The following is a 16,729-nucleotide window of genomic DNA, read 5'->3' as shown; positions in this document are numbered from 1 at the left end:
TATTCAGCCAGAAACAGACAGTCACGGAGAGAGGCCTGAAGATTCATCTATAGACAACTCGAGAATCTCTAATATTGTTCATTAATTCGTTTTACCTAACTTGTCTCATAATTTCCTGGAAGAAGCATTAATAGATCCAATTGCTTTGCTCCTTTCTTGTTAGGCCCGGAAGATAGGTTCCAACATTTCTAAATCTATTTTTATGAACTTTCTCCCTGAGAAATCTGTATGTGAAGCCAGTGGAGAAGAAGAGAAATGATTGCAATGCTGAGATATCTTCTAGAATGCTAGTCATGTGGAAATGTTGTAAAACACGAAAAAGAAATGAAATAAAACTAGAGGATAAATATTCAAAATACTTAGGGAGCCACACTTTGGCACTATTCTCCACTTAAAAAATGATGCTACTTTGGTCCAGAAAAAAAATATATTTCAGTATTCTTTTCTGTAAAGGGATTTCTGGTAGAACTTGGTATATTCATATGAAATACTGTGTTTTGATCTTCTAATAACATTGTTAATCAGCAAGGGAATTGATTTAATTTTCTAGGTGAGTTGGTTGGAATTTAACACTGTTTATTTTGCCAGTAGATATTTTCCTGGTAGACACAGATGTTGAAGGAAAGCAAGTTCTCCTAGAAAGAGGTTTGCAACACTAGGTATGATTGGCATTTTGGGTACACTACAAAGTAGGAACCTAAAGGTTAACCTACTTCCTTGAATATTTAGTTCTTTTGAAATAAGTTTCTTATAATTTATTATGGAGCTCTTGAACTTGATTTACTTCATAATTAGGATCTTAGGACAAAGAATTAAAAACAGATCTTAAAAAGCTGTTGCTGACAACTGTTGGCTGGCTGACCCAACAGTTTTTCCTACCCATGGATCTGAAGAATTTTCATAAATTTTCTTGATTCTCTGCCATAGGAAACATGCGAGGCAGCACTGCCATTCTCCTCTTCCTGTTGCCCTGGTTGCAGGTGTTTTGCCAACGCTCTAGAAGCCATCTTGTGACTGTTAGGAACCTTAATGGAGGTAAGCCACAGAACTGATATCTACCTCAGTTTTCCTCTGATGCAAGAAAAAAGATGACTATGTTTTTAAAGGCCACCCAGATTTCTTATAAGTTGATTTGTATGTAGTCCTAACTCATACAATAAAATATAATTATACCCAATATGGTTATACCAAAGACTTAGAGGAGGATGATATTGAAGCCAAACTGGACATTGTCCCATTTTTTCAACGCAATGAAAACTTTCAAGACCAATTTCAAAATTAAAAAGTGCATTTACTAGTTTGTTATTTCCCCTTTCCATTTACCATCTTTGCCTTTATAAGTCTAATTGTAAGTACCACCTCATATGATCTGGACAAATTGTATTTATTTTATACAAAAGGTGATCTTTATAAATTCATTTCCCTTAAAACATTACTATAGATCAATATAAAAACTTCTACTTTGAAAGAACTCTTGAGATTTGAATAGTACAATTTAATGAATAGCAAAAGGATAAAATTAGATCTTCTTTCTTCCCCCATCCTTTCTTCTCTATTTCACTCTCTCCAACTCTTTCTTTCCTCTCAGTGTTTTTCTTTATTTAGTCTTCTCATTATCCATGTTTCTATCTTTCTTAAATTATCAGTGTAATGTGATATATTTTTCATAAAGAATATTGATATTTTTCTTAGTATTTATGTATTTTGTGGCAGACATTTTTTTCCTTATGCATTTTGTGGGGGATTTTGCCAACATGTAACACAACAGAGCCAGTAGTGGAAACATTTTTAAAATTTTTAGTTTCAAATAATTATCCCCCATTTTTTTTCTGTAGAAATACAATCCTTGTTTGAAGTACATGCCGTTATGTCACAGTTGTGGATTTTTGGTCCAAGCCAAAATATGAGATCACAAATGATAATTACATTGGATTATTTGCCAATATTTTTCCACTCACGTGTACAAAAATACCGTGTATTTTAATGTTATACCTACTGGCTAAATGATGTAACTCTGTCAGTGTCTGAGAAACAAGATAGGATTAAGTAACATAATTTGGTATGTTTAAATGTTTTAAACTGAACAGGATCAGAAAACATGCTTAATGCTGAGTAAAACATATTGAAAGCAAGCCTATAGCATTTCCTTGCATAAGAATGGTCACTTACGGGGCGCCTGGGTGGCTCAGTTGGTTAAGCGACTGCCTTCGGCTCAGGTCATGATCCTGGAGTCCCGGGATCGAGTCCCGCATCAGGCTCCCTGCTCGGCAGGGAGTCTGCCTCTCTCTCTGACCCTCCCCCCTCTCATGCTTTCTATCTCATTCTCTCTCTCAAATAAATAAATAAAATATTAAAAAAAAAAAGAATGGTCACTTAGACGGTGTATTAATAAGAGAAACAAAACAGAACACGTTTTCCAGTTTTCCCTAAATTCAAGAAAACTTAGAATATATGCATTGAAACAATGTTTCTCTGCCCATATTAATCTGAAAACCTGAACAGACATTACTTAACCAGAATCCAAAGTTCAGGGGCAAGATTGTTGAAAGATCTCTAATTTTAAAATCACTGTTTGTAGAAGTAAACCTTTGTTCCCAGTCTGTAAATTATTAAAATGAGTATATAATGAGTTCCCAGGTCTCCTCATTAAATCTTCTTGTACATGCAATGAGCTGTTTCCCAGTGCGTCTCACTCTCTGGTACTTCATTACTAGTGATGGTGTTGGCACTTTTAGATTTATTTGCAAATGATAAACAGGGATTCAATGACTGCCAGCACTTATCTTCATGCAAATTACAGGCCAACTGTTCTGCCACGTTCTCTGAAAGTTAAAGTTTGAGAACCTCAGTGGAAGGCAGAGTTCTTGCTATAGAAGTTCCTCATATGTCCATTCCTTTATTGTCTACATAATTCACTTTGATTTTTGTGTCAAAGTTCTTATTTTACCTGAGGCCGAAATCTTAGTTTAGTCATTTCGAGGTAAAAATAAATTCAGTTATTTTTCAGTATTTAATTTTGAAATTTATATTATATTCAGGAGCCCCGCCCCCCACTGCCAATTCAGTCTTTTTTGCTATATTTTTCCCTGTGGATTTTTCAATTTTAGGGGCTTATGCATCTGGCACCGTGGGTGGTGTGTGAGAGGCCTGATCTCATCCAGGTCTTGATTTGTTCACTCACAAAGTGGACCCTTACTTTCTATATAATTTATCCTATCAGATTCATGGCAAAAGCGAAGAATGATGCTTTCTCAAACAGCAACCTGGGTAGAATGTGGCCTTATCTTGGCATCTACTCTGCTTCATAGCCCTGGCAATTCCTTGAGCCCATTCTTACCACTTCTCTTTTGAGGATGGTCCACATGGGCTCTGTTGGATATGCCTCTCTTCATCCCAATTTTGGACATCCACAAAGATAACCATGAGTTAGCTTCCATGCCACATGTGGGGCCCAAAGGAACTTTTAGACCCCCTTCTGCACCCTACAGGTACCATAGGTGTCCTGGGATGGTGTGTAGGTCTCTTTTCACTCCTAAATATGTCACATTACCATGTCTAGTTCCCCACCCTTTCCTATCTCCTTGAGGGTGCATTAGGCTCCTGTCTTTCAGAAATCCCAAGTAGAAACCAGGACGCATGTTTCTTTTATTCTTGGTTTCCCACCAGCAGCCCTGCACCAAGCCCCCAGGATACAACTCAGAAGGTGCGAACTAAAAGTAGGGTGACCAAATCTCCATATTTGAGAATGAAAGAGTTTCCAGGATGCAGGACTTTCAGTATGAAAACACAGAAAGTCCTGGAGCTGGTCACCTTACAAGAGGCATGTCTACTACAGTGTGTATAATCTCTTTTTCCCCTCCGAGGTCTCCTCCTTTCTGCTCAGAAGATTCCTTATCTAATGGGGGCTTGTTCAGATCACTTTTTCTCCTTTAAAATATTTTCTGTCTGGAAAGGGTCTTTGAAGCTTAGAAATGAAGAATTTGGCATCCATTTTTTCCCCTTCATCTTTGAAATCACTTGAAGAAATACATACTTTTTTTCTGCACGCAGTTATATTTGAGAGGATCAATAGGAAGCCAGGAGGGATAAGGGAAAATACCAACTAATCCTTCACATATCATGTTACCATACTTTGTTTTTTTTTTAATTTTATTGAGGTATGTTTTACATATTATAAAATTCATCCATTTCAAGTGTACAATTCAATGGCTTTTAGCCAATTTACCAAATAGTATTACCATTCCCATAAAACAGTTATAGAACATGTTCCTTTCCTCCAGTAAGATCCCTCATGCTTATTTACAGTTCATTCTTTTTCCTGCCCTTAGCCCCAGAAAAGCACTAATCTACTCTATATGTCTTTAAATTTGTCTTTTCTAGACATTTCATATAAACAGAGTCATATGATATGTAGTTTTTTTGGTTTAGCATTTCATTTAGCATAATGTTTTTGAGGCCCATCCATGATGGACCATGTGTTGGTAGGTTGTCCTCTTTGTTGGTAAATATTATTTCATTGTATGGATGCACCACATTTTTTCCCTACATACCAGTTGATGGACACTTAAATTGTTTCCAAGTTTTGGTTATTATAAATGATGTTGCTATAAACATTTTTGTGCAAGTCCTTGTGCAGATATATATTTTCATTTCTCTTGGGTTTAGGAGTAGAATTCCTGGGTGAAATGGTAGTTTAATGTTTAACATTTTGAGAAATGACCAAACTGTTTTCCAAAATGAATACATTATTTTACATTTTCATCAGCAATGTAGGAGGGTTCCTGTTTATCTACATCCTTGCCAATGCTTGTAACTGCCTGCCTGAATTATTATAGCCATTCCGATAGGTGTGAATTGATCTCATTGTGATTTTAATTTGCATTTCCTTAATAATTAATATTATCGAGTATCTTTGTGCCATTTTTACATTAACCATTCATGGATCTTCTTTTGTAAATGTCTGTCCACATGTCTGTTCAGTTTTGATGGACTACCTTCTTATTGAGTTGCAAACATTCTTTGTAAATTCTGGGTGCAAGTCCTTATTGGGTATGTGCTTTGAAAATATTTGCTTGCTCTCTATTGCTTGTCTTTTCATTTCGTTAATGATGCCTTTGAAGTACAAAAGGTTTAATCTTTGGTGAGGTCCATTTTAACAATTTTTTCTTTTATGAACCATGCTTTTGGTCATTGTCTAACACAAGGTCTTGAAGATTTTCTTCTATATATTCTTCTAAATGTTTTATTATTTTAATTCCTACATTCAAATGTATGGTCCATTTTGAGTTATTTTTGTGTATGGTCTGAGATGAAGGTCTAAGTCAATCTTTTTGTATGTGGATATCTAATGGTCCCAGAACCATTTGTTGAACAGACTATCCTTTCACTCAATGAATTGCTTTGGCACCTTTGTAAAAAAAAAATCAGTTGACTAAAATAAAAAGCTTTTGGGGCACCTGGGTGGCTCAGATGGTTAAGCATCTGCCTTTCACTCAGGTCATGATCCCAGGGTCCTGGGGTTGAGCCCCACATCGGGCTCCCTGCTCAGCAGGGAGCCTGCTTCTCCCCCTCCCTCTGCTTCTCCCCCTGCTCATGTTCTCTCTCTCTCTCTCTGTATCTCTGTGTCTCGAATGAATAAATAAAAAAATCTTAAAAAAAAGAAAAATAAAATAAAATAAAAGGCTTTATTTTGGGGCTCTCAATTCTGTTACTATAATTTGTATAATTATATGTCTATATACCAGTACCAGACTATCTTGATTATTCTATTTTTTATAATAAACTTTGAGATTAGGAAGTGAAAGTCCTCCAACTTGGTTCCTATTTTTCAGAATTACTTTGACTGTTTTAGGTGTTTTGCCTTTTCATACAAATTTTAGGATTTGTCAATTTCTTTTTTTTTAAGGATTTATTTATTTATTTACTTGGGGGTGGGATGGGAGAGAGAGAGAGAATCTTGAGCAGACTCCCAGCTGAGTGCAGAGCCAGTGGTGGGGCTTGATCCCATTATCCATGAGATTGTGACTTGAGTTGAAACCAAGAGTGGGAAGCTTAACTGACAGAGCCACCCAGGTGCCCCTGTTTGTCAAGTTCTGGAAAAAAAAAAAGCCCACCAGCAGTTTTTTTTTATTGATATATATTTGGCATACAATATTGTGTAAATTTAAGGTATGCAACATGTTAATTTGATACATTTAAATATTGTAATATGGTTATCATTGTAGTGATTATTAGCATCTCTATCACATTACAGAATTTTGATAGGAATTTTGTTGAAAGTATAGATCAATTTGGGAGAGAATTGCCATCTTAACAATATTGACTCTTCTAATTCTAAATACAAAATGCCTCTCTCTATTTACTTAGGTCTTCTTTAATTTACTTCAGCAAAATTTTATAGTTTTCAGTGTATGTTTTGCACTTTTATAAAGTTTATTCTTAAATATTTTGTTCTTTTTAGTGCTATGGTGAATGAAATTATATTCTTTTTTTTAAGATTGAAATTATATTCTTAATTTCGTTCATATATAGAAATACAACTGATTTTTGTATATTGATCTTCTTCCTAGTGATTTTGCCATACTTTATTTTTAATTAATACAGTTTATTTTTTTATTTTATTATGTTATGTTAATCACCATACATTACATCATTAGTTTTTGATGTAGTGTTCCATGACTCATTGTTTGCATATAACACCCAGTGCTCCATTCAGTACATGCTCCATTCAGTACTTGTCCTCTTTACATGTCTTTACGTGTCCATCACCAGGCTAACCCATCCCCTACTCCCCTCCCCTCAATTTATTTCTCAGAGTCCATAGTCTCTCATGGTTCATCTTCCCCTCTGATTTCCCCCCCTTCATTTTTCCATTCCTACTATCTTCTTTTTTTTTTTTTAACATATAATGTATTATTCCTTTCAGAGGTACGAGTCTGTGATTCAACAGTCTTACACAATTCACAGTACTCACCATAGCACATACCCTCCCCAATGTCTATCACTCAGCCACCCCATCCTTCCCACCCCCCACCACTCCAGCAACCCTCAATTTGTTTCCTGAGATTAAGAATTCTTCATATCAGTAAGATCATATGATAATTGTCTTTCTCTGATTGACTTATTTCACTCAGCATAACCCCTCCAGTTACATCCACGTCGTTGCAAATGGCAAGATTTCATTCCTTTTGATGGCTGCATAATATTCCATTGTATATATATATACACCATATCTTCTTTATCCATTCATCTGTTGATGGACATCTTGGCTCTTTCCATAGTTTGGCTATTGTGGACATTGCTGCTATAAACATTGGGGTGCACCTACCCCTTTGGATCCCTACATTTGTATCTTTGGGGTAAATGCCCAGTAGTGCAAATGCTGGATCGTAGGGTAGCTCTATTTTCAACTTTTTGAGGCACCTCCATACTGTTTTCCAGAGTGGCTGCACCAGCTTACGTTCCCACCAACAGTGTAGGAGGGTTCCCCTTTCTCCGCATCCCCGCCAACATCTGTCTTTTCCTGACTTACTAGTTTTAGCCATTCTGACTGGTATGAGGTGGTAGCTCATTGAGGTTTTGATTTGGATTTCCCTGATGCCGAGCGATGTTGAGCACTTTTTCATGTGCCTGTTGGCCATTTGGATGTCTTCTTTGGAAAAATGTCTGTTCATGTCTTCTGCCCATTTCTTGATTGGATTCTTTGTTCTTTGGGTGTTGAGTTTGGTAAGTTCTTTATAAATTTTAGATACTAGCCCTTCATCTGGTATGTCATTTGCAAATATCTTCTCCCATTCTGTCGGTTGTCTTTTGGTTTTGTTGACTGTTTCTTTTGCTGTGCAAAAGCTTTTTATCTTGATGAAGTCCCAATACTTCATTTTTGCTCTTGCTTCCCTTGCTTTTGGCGATGTATCTAGGAAGAAGTTGCTGCAGCTGAGGTCGAAGAGGTTGCTGCCTGTGTTCTCCTTTAGGATTTTGATGGACTCCTGCCTCACATTGAAGTTTTTCAACCATTTTGAGTCTATTTTTGGAAATGGCCCAGTTTCATTTTTCTGCATGTGGCTGTCCAATTTTCCCAACACCATTTGTTGAAGAGACTGTCTTTTTTCCATTGGACATTCTTTCCTGCTTTGTCGAAGATTGGTTGACCATAGAGTTGAGGGTCCATTTCTGGGCTCTCTATTCTGTTCCATTGATCTATGTTTCTGTTTTTGTGCCAGTACCATAGTGTCTTGATGATGACAGCTTTGTAATAGAGCTGGAAGTCCGGAATTGTGATGCCACTAGCTTTGCTTTTCTTTTTCAACATTCCTCTGGCTATTTGGGGTCTTTTCTGGTTCCATACAAATTTTAGGATTATTTGTTCCATTTCTTTGAAAAAAGTGGATGGTATTTTGATAGGGATTGCATTGAATGTGTAGATCGCTCTAGGTAGCATTGACATCTTCACAATATTTGTTCTTCCAATCCATGAGCATGGAACGTTTTTCCATTTCTTTGTGTCTTCCTCATTTTCTTTCATGAGTATTTTATAGTTTTCTGAGTACAGATCCTTTGCCTCTTTGGTTAGATTTATTCCTAGGTATCTTATGGTTTTGGGTACAATTGTAAATGGGATCAACTCCTTAATTTCTTTCTTCTGTCTTTTTGTTGGTGTATAGGAATGCCACTGATTTCTGTGCATTGATTTTATATCCCGCCACTTGACTGAATTCCTGTATGAGTTCTAGCAGTTTTGGGGTGGAGTCTTTGGGTTTTCCACATAAAGTATCATATCATCTGCAAAGAGTGAGAGTTTAACTTCTTCTTTGCCTATTTGGATGCCTTTTATTTCTTTTTGGTGCCTGATTGCTGTGGCTAGGACTTCTAGTACTATATTGAATAGCAGTGGTGATAGTGGACATCCCCTGCTGTGTTCCTGACCTTAGGGGGAAAGCTCTCAGTTTTTCCCCATTGAGAATGATATTCGCTGTGGGTTTTTCATAGATGGCTTTTATGATATTGAGGTATGTACCCTCTATCCTTATACTCTGAAGAGTTTTGATCAAGAAAGGATGCTGTAATTTGTCAAGTGCTTTTTCTGCATCTATTGAGAGGGTCATATGGTTCTTGTTCTTTCTTTTATTACTGTATTGTATCACATTGATTGATTTGTGGATGTTGAACCAACCTTGCAGCCCAGGAATAAATCCCACTTGGTCGTGGTGAATAATCCTTTTAATGTACTCTTGTATTTTGCTGAGAATTTTTGCATCCATGTTCATCAGGGATATTGGTCTGTAATTCTCCTTTTTGATGGGGTCTTTGTCTGGGTTTGGGATCAAGGTAATGGTGGCCTCATTAAATGAGTTTAGAAGTTTTCCTTCCATTTCCATCCATTTTTTGGAACAATTTCAGAAGAATAGGTATTAATTCTTCTTTAAATGTTTGGTAGAATTCCCCTGGGAAGCCATCTGGCCCTGGGCTCTTGTCTGTTGGGAGATTTTTTATTACTGCTTCAATTTCCTTGGTGGTTATAGGTCTGTTCAGGTTTTCTATTTCTTCCTGGTTCAGTTTTGGTAGTTTATACATCTCTAGGAATGCATCCACTTCTTCCAGATTATCTAATTTGCTGGCATATAGTTGCTCATAATATGTTCTTATAACTGTTTGTATTTCTTTGGTGTTGGTTGTGATCTCTCCTCTTTCATTCATGATTTTATTTATTTGGGTCCTTTCTCTTTTCTTTTTGATAAGTCTGGCCAGGGGCTTATCAATCTTATTAATTTTTTCAAAGAACCAGCTCCTAGTTTTGTTATCTGTTCTACTGTTCTTTTGGTTTCTATTTCATTGATTTCTGCTCTGATCTTTATTATTTCTCTTCTCCTGCTAGAACTCAATCACAAGAGAAAAGTCAGAAAGAACTCAAATACACAGAGGCTAAAGAGCATCCTACCCCACCTCCCCTCTGGCTGCTACTCTCTGCTCTTCCCTTGTCCTAATCACCCCAGGTACCTACACGCCCCCACTGAAATAATTCAAACTGGCCAATTCTAAACCTGCCTACCCTCCTTCGTCTGTTCTTTTCCATATAGAAACCACAATAAAGGCTTTTGCCCACATTTTCCTCCCACCTCTTTAGCCTCCTGACCAACCCTGGTGCTTCCCCCATGTGGCGCTGCCTGGCCGGGCATGGCATGCGTGCACCTCAGGAACAGTGCATAACAAGCTCTCTTTTCAGTGGCAATCATCTCTTGCTGTCACCATACCTAAACAGTAAATAAAACCTACATTTTAAAACAGAGGCAAAGAAAACAAGGTAGGGTATGGAGCAGGGAGCGGCTACCATTCTCTCGCTGGCGGAGACCCAGGTGAAGTTGAGCTTCTTTTTTTTTTTTAAAGATTTATTTATTTATTTGAGAGAGAGAGAGACAGCAAGAGAGGGAATACAGGCAGGGGGAGTGGGAGAGGAAGAAGCCTGATGCGGGACTCGATCCCAGGACTCTGGGATCATGACCTGAGCTGAAGGCAGATGCCTAACGACTGAGCCACCCAGGTGCCTGGAGGTTGAGCTTCTCCTCCTGGACTTGTGCGGTGGGAACAAACTTCCTTCCCTTGTCCTAGACCATCTTTCCCTCACCTCATCCATGTAAGGACAGAACTGGCCAAGGCAGAGAGGGGGTGTCAAAGAGACAGAAGTCAAGGGCAATGGCTATACTTCAAGCCTGAGGGTTGTACCATTGATAGATAAGGGAAATCAGGAGATTTGGCTTTTTGATGGGAAGAATCTAGATACCACATCTACCAGCAGAGAAAACGCTTTTAAGAACCTTTAGCAAACCTTTAAGCAGATACTTGAGAAATCACATCAGATGACTAACCTTAGTAAAATAGAGGGAATGGATAACTAGTTTTAAATCAGAAAGTTTAGCTGTTTGGGTATAGTCAGGATAACTTCTGAAGAGAAGGAAGAAGGGACTTCATTTGTACTATTAATGCTGATTTCCTCAGCTAGGTGGTGGTTACATGTGTATTCTTTATGTTAACATTTGTAATATTTTGAATGTCTTGAATATTTCCTAATGATTTAAAAAAGTGTATTGGGAGATTGTTGGGCAAGGAGGTAGTGTGAATAATTATGTAGGCAATTAATAATAATAAATCTCTCCATAATTGTCCACGAAACATTTACAAAAATAGGGGTTTTTTTATTTAACAAAATACTATCTATGCATATTTTTAAAAGCCAAACAGTACTATTAGGTTTATAAGGAAAAACAGTTATCCCTACGTCCATGACCTGCTGTCCAAAGGGAACTATTATTAAGTCTTTTGGCTATTTTGGTGTTACCCTGAATGTTTCTAAGAAGAATGTTTCTACAGTGCTGTTTATTCTTGATTTTTCATTTTTAGGTAATTATATATTGGCTTTTGCTATGGAGGATAAGCATTTTTACCTCTCTCAACCTTCCCATACGTATCTTCTCCCCAACCTTTCCAATAAACTGATATCACAAGGGAAAAAAAAAAAAAAAGAAGAGCATCCTACTAAAGAATGAATGGGTCAACCAGGAAATTAAAGAAGAATTAAAGAATTCATGGAAAGAAATGAAAATGAAAACACAACCCTTCAAAATCTTTGGGATGCAGCAAAGGCAGTCCCAAGAGGAAAGTATATAACAATACAAGACTTTCTCAAGAAACAAGAAAGGTCTCAAATGCACAACCTAACCCTACACCTAAAGGAGCTGGAGAAAGAACAGCAAATAAACCTAAACCCAGCAGGAGAAGAGAAATACAGTTTATTTTTTAGAGCAGTTTTAGGTTTACAGAAAATTGAGCTGAAAGTACAGTTCCCATATACCTCCTCTACCTATCACCTCCTCACCCTTCCTACACAGTTTCCCCTATTATTAACATCTTGTATTAGTGTGATACATTTGTTACACTTGATGAACCAATATTGATGCATTATTATTAACTAAGGGCCATAGTTTATATTAGGGTTCACTTTGTGTTGTATGTCCTATGTTTTTTGGCTTTTGTTTTTTTAACTGAAGTATAGTTGACATACAATGTTACATTAGTTTCAGGTATCCTATGGGTTTTTACAAATACATCTATCATTAGAGTGTCATACAAATAGTTTTACTCCTCTAAAATATCCCATGCTACAGCCTTCTCCTTCCAAATTCCTGGAAGACACTTTTCTTTTCACTGTCTCAGTAATTTTGTCTTTTCCAGGATCTTTGTTGTGACTTTGTAAAATTAGCATTTGTTAAGTATAGTCCCAGAGTGTCAAATGGTGGGCCCTGGTTCAACTAAAGACCACAAGGGAATTCAAATAGAGAAATGCATTACTCATAGGTCATGGAGGAAGTGCACAGCATACCTTGAGGGGCCACATGGAGTGGTCAAGGCAGACTACAGGCGGAGAGTGCCAGGATCTAGGGCACATGTTTATATTAAGGTCCAGAGGTGGAGTACTTTGGGGTTCCCAGATTATAGTCAGATTGGTCAATTCACACCAAAACAGCAGGGTTTTGATAAGATACACTGTGTCTCATCTCAGGGGTACACAAGGGGAGGGCCCTGACAGGCAGGGGAGACTTTATCACAACGGCTATTGGGGAAGCCGTTTCAGGAACTTATATTTACTTGTGACTCTGCAGGCTGTTATCTGGGGCATGTGCTTCCATGAGGGGCTAATGTCAGTTTAAGGCCCCTGAAGGCCACTTGGCCAAACAAAATGGATGCTAAGGCAGCCATACCGTGGAGCAGCTTAGTTCAATTCTCAGCAGTCATATAGTTGGAATCATGCAGTATGTAGTCTTTTTAGGCAGGCTTCTTTCACTTAGTAATATTCACTTAAGGCTTCTTCATGTCTTATTTCTTTTAATCACAAGATAATATTCCACTGTATTAATATACTACAGTTTGTTTATTCCTTCACCTATTGAAGGATATTTTGGTAGCTTCCAAGTTATAGTAAGTTATGACTAAACCTTCGTGTATAGGTTTTTGTGTGAGGTAAGATTTCAACTCATTTGGGTAAATACCAAGGAATTCAATTTTTGGATCATATGGTAGGCCAATGTTTAATTTTTTAAGAAACTGTCAAGCTGTCAAACTGTCTTCCGATGGGGCTGTACCATTTTTTGCATTCTCACCAGCAGTGAATGAGAGTTCCTCTTGCCCCATATCCTTACCAGTGTTTGGTATTGTCAGTGCTCTGGATTTTCACCATTCTAAGAGGTATGTAGTGTTGTTTTAATTTGCAATTCCCAAATCACATATGATGTGAAGCATCTTTTCATATGCTTATTTGCCATGTGTATATCTTATTTGATAAGATATCTAATCAGTTCTTTTCTTATTTTTTAATTGGGTTGATTGTTTTCTTATTGATGAGTTTAAAGAGTTCTTTGTATATATATATATTTTAAAGATTTTATTTATTTATTTGACAGAGAGAGACACAGCGAGAGAGGGAACACAAGCAGGGGCAGTGGGAGAGGGAGAAGCAGGCTTCCCGTGGAGCAGGGAGCCCGAGGCGGGGCTCGATCCCAGGACCCGGGGATCATGACCTGAGCCGAAGGCAGACGCTTAACGACTGAGCCACCCAGACACCCCAGTTCTTTGTATATTTTAGATACAAGTTCCTTATTGGATGTGTGTTTTGCAAATATTTTCTCCTTAAGTTAATTTTTGTGAAAGGTGTATAGTCTGTCTGGATTCTTTTTTTTTTTTTTCATTTGGATATCTAGTTGTTCCAACCCTATTTTTGAAAAGATTCTATTTTCTCTATTGAATTGCTCTTGTTTCTTTGTCAAATCTCAGTTGATTGTATTTGTGTGGGTCTATTTCTGGACTCCATTCTGCTTCTTTGATCTATTTGTCTATTCTTTTGCCAGTACCACACAGTCTTGATTACTGTAGCTTCTTTCTGTTTTTGATTTCTAATTTAACCCCATTTGTATGACTTAAATCCTTTTTAATTAATTAGTTAATTAATTAATTAACTTATTTCATGGCTTAACATATGATCTATCCTGGAGAATGTTCCAAGTGTGGTTGAAAAGAATTTATATTCTGCTGTTAATGGGTGTTAGGTCAAATGGGTTGATAATTTTTTTTTTTTTTAATTTGAGAGAGAGAGAATGAAAGACAGAGAGCATGAGAGGGAGGAGGGTCAGAGGGAGAAGCAGACTCCCCGCCGAGCAGGGAGCCCGATGCGGGACTCGATCCCGGGACTCCAGGATCATGACCTGAGCCGAAGGCAGTCGCTTAACCAGCTGAGCCACCCAGGCGCCCCGTATTTTTTAAGCTGTATATATTCTTGCTGATTTTCTTTCTAGTTTTTCTATCAATTTTTGAAAGCAGAGTATTGAACTCTACAACTGTTGTTGAATTTTCTGTTTCTACCTCCAATCTTGTCAATTTTAGTTTCATATATTTGGGACTCGATTGCTGGGTGTTTATAGCTTGTAATTATTTGTTTCTGCTAAGTTGATCCTTTCATCATTATAAAATGTCTCTCCTATCTAGTGGCAAGTTTCCCTTAAAGTCTGTTTTGTCTTTTACTAGTATAGCTTCTCCAGCTCTTTTTGGGTACTATTTGTATTACATGTTTTTTTCTATCTTTTTATTTTTAACCTATTTTTTTAAATTTAAGCGGTCTTTTATAAACTGCATATAATTGGATCATGGGTTTTTTTTTTTTAATTAATCCATCCTACCTGTTTCTGCAATTTGGATCAGAGCATTTAATTATTTACATTCAATGTACTACTGATAAGGTAGGATTTATACCTGCCATTTGTTGTTTGTTTTCTCTATGCCTTTTTTATCCCTGTTCCTCCATTACTTCCTTCTATGGTGTTAAATAGATACTTTCCAGTGTACCATTTAAATTCCCTTTTGTATTTTTAAATATTTCACCAGGCACCCGTATGTGTGTGTAGCACATCTGGTGGGTCTCTACCATCCTCTGGGTCAATGCCCTGCAGAGGTCCCTGGTGCTGGGAAAGAGCCAGACCTGTGTGCTTGGAGGATCTGTGGTGGGCTGGGACACGCGGATGCCCAGGAGCTGAATACACACTACCCTACGACCTCTTCTGTGGTCTCTGTTCCATTGCTGCTTTCCTGGGCATCCTGGCGTAGCCTCCATTCACTGGACCATTAGAGGAGTTGCAGCTCAAGCTGGCTTCAGGGGAAGAGGACAGAGAAAACTGCAAGGTCAGCTTCCCCTATTCCACCCTTGCTCAGATACCAGGGTCACACTGTGCCTCTTTTTTCTTAAAGTTACTTTCTTAGTGGTGGCCTTGGGTATGATAACTAGCATCCTAATTTAAAGTGATCCAGCTTAGGGGTGCCTGGGTGGCTCAGTCGGTTAAGTGTCTGCCTTTGGCTCAGGTCCTGATCCCAGAGTCCCGAGATTGAGCCCTGCATCGGGCTCTCTTCTCAGTGTGGAGCCTGTTTCTCCCTCTGCCTGCCTGTGCTCTCTCTTGCTCTCTCTCAAATAAATAAATAAAATCTTTCTAAAAAATGTAATCTACCTTAGATTAATATTAGCTTAATTTCAATAGTATACAGAAACTTTGCTTTAATACAGCTCTATTCCCTCCCTTCTCTTATGTAGTATTATTGTTATACAAATTACATCTTTATACATTATAAGACAATACAGGTTTATATTAATTGCTTTATATAGTTGTCTTTTAAATCAGATAGGAGAAAAAAAACCTACAAAATTTCATTTGTACTATGTTTTATGTTTATCTGTATAGTTACCTGACGGATACTCTATTTCTTCATGCGAGTTTTAGTTACCCTCTAGTGTCTTCTCATTTTAGACTGAAAGCCTTCCATTAGGACAGAAGTGATGGTTGTGAATTCTTTTAGCTTTTGTTTACAGTCAATATCTTAATTTTTTTGTAATTCTGCAGAATAATTTTGCCGGATGTAGAATTCTTGGTTGGTGGTCTTCCCCTCAACCCCCACAGCACTTTAAATATGTCATCCCACTGCCTCTGGCCTCCATAGTTTCTGATGAAAAGTTAGCATTAATCTTATTGAGAATTTCTTATTCATGATAAGTTGTTTTTTTCTCTTGAGGCTTTCAAGATTCTCTCTTTGTCTATGTCCTCCTACAGGCTGACTATGATGTGCTTAGGTGCAGATGTCTCAGCATATTCTATTTGGGGTTCATTTGTTTTTCATCAATTTGGGGAAGTTTTCAGTCATTATTTCTTTAAATATTCTTTCTGCCCATTTCTCCTCATTCTTTCTAGTACTTCCATTACATGCATATGTTAGTATGCTTACTGGTATCATACAGGTCTCTGAGGCTCTGTTCATTTTTTAAATTATTTTTTTTCTCTTCAGGTTATATAATCCTAACTGATCTATTTTCTTTTTTCTTTTCTTTCCTTTTTAAAAAAAAAATATTTTATTTATTTATTTGACAGAGAGAGACATAGTGAGAGAGGGATCACAAGCAGGGGAGTGGGAGAGGGAGAAGCAGGCCTCCCGCTGAGCAGGGAGCCTGATGAGGGGCTCGATCCCAGGACCCTGGGATCATGACCTGAGCCAAAGGCAGACGCTTAACAACTGAGCCACCCAGGTGCACCTAACTGATCTATTTTCAAGTGCACTGATTCTTTTTTCTGTCATTTTCATTTCACTTATTTTACTTTTCAACTACAGAATTTCTATTGGTTTTTTAATACTTTATATTTCCTGATTAATG

The 16,729-nt window shown here is 37.5% G+C and overlaps 1 protein-coding gene across 4 annotated transcripts in view; it reads left to right on the top strand.

The window, feature by feature from the left end:
• The window catches only part of SLC7A13 (solute carrier family 7 member 13), a 62,182-nt gene that overhangs the window by 35,404 nt on the left and 10,049 nt on the right, over positions 1-16,729 (top strand). For 3 of the 4 annotated variants that reach the window (XR_004680463.1, XR_004680464.1, XR_004680461.1), the window contains one exon: positions 928-1,035. The gene's annotated coding sequence lies outside the window, so the exon portion shown is untranslated. Of the gene's footprint in view, positions 1-927; positions 1,036-14,922; positions 15,217-16,729 lie in introns of all 4 variants that reach the window. The other variant, XR_004680462.1, reaches the window with a different exon arrangement.

Source organism: Mirounga leonina, unplaced genomic scaffold (assembly GCF_011800145.1).
Source record: "Mirounga leonina isolate KUSES-001 unplaced genomic scaffold, KU_Mleo_1.0 Mir_165, whole genome shotgun sequence".
Taxonomy (NCBI): Eukaryota; Metazoa; Chordata; class Mammalia; order Carnivora; family Phocidae; genus Mirounga; species Mirounga leonina.
This window is presented reverse-complemented; position numbering and strand designations above follow the sequence as displayed.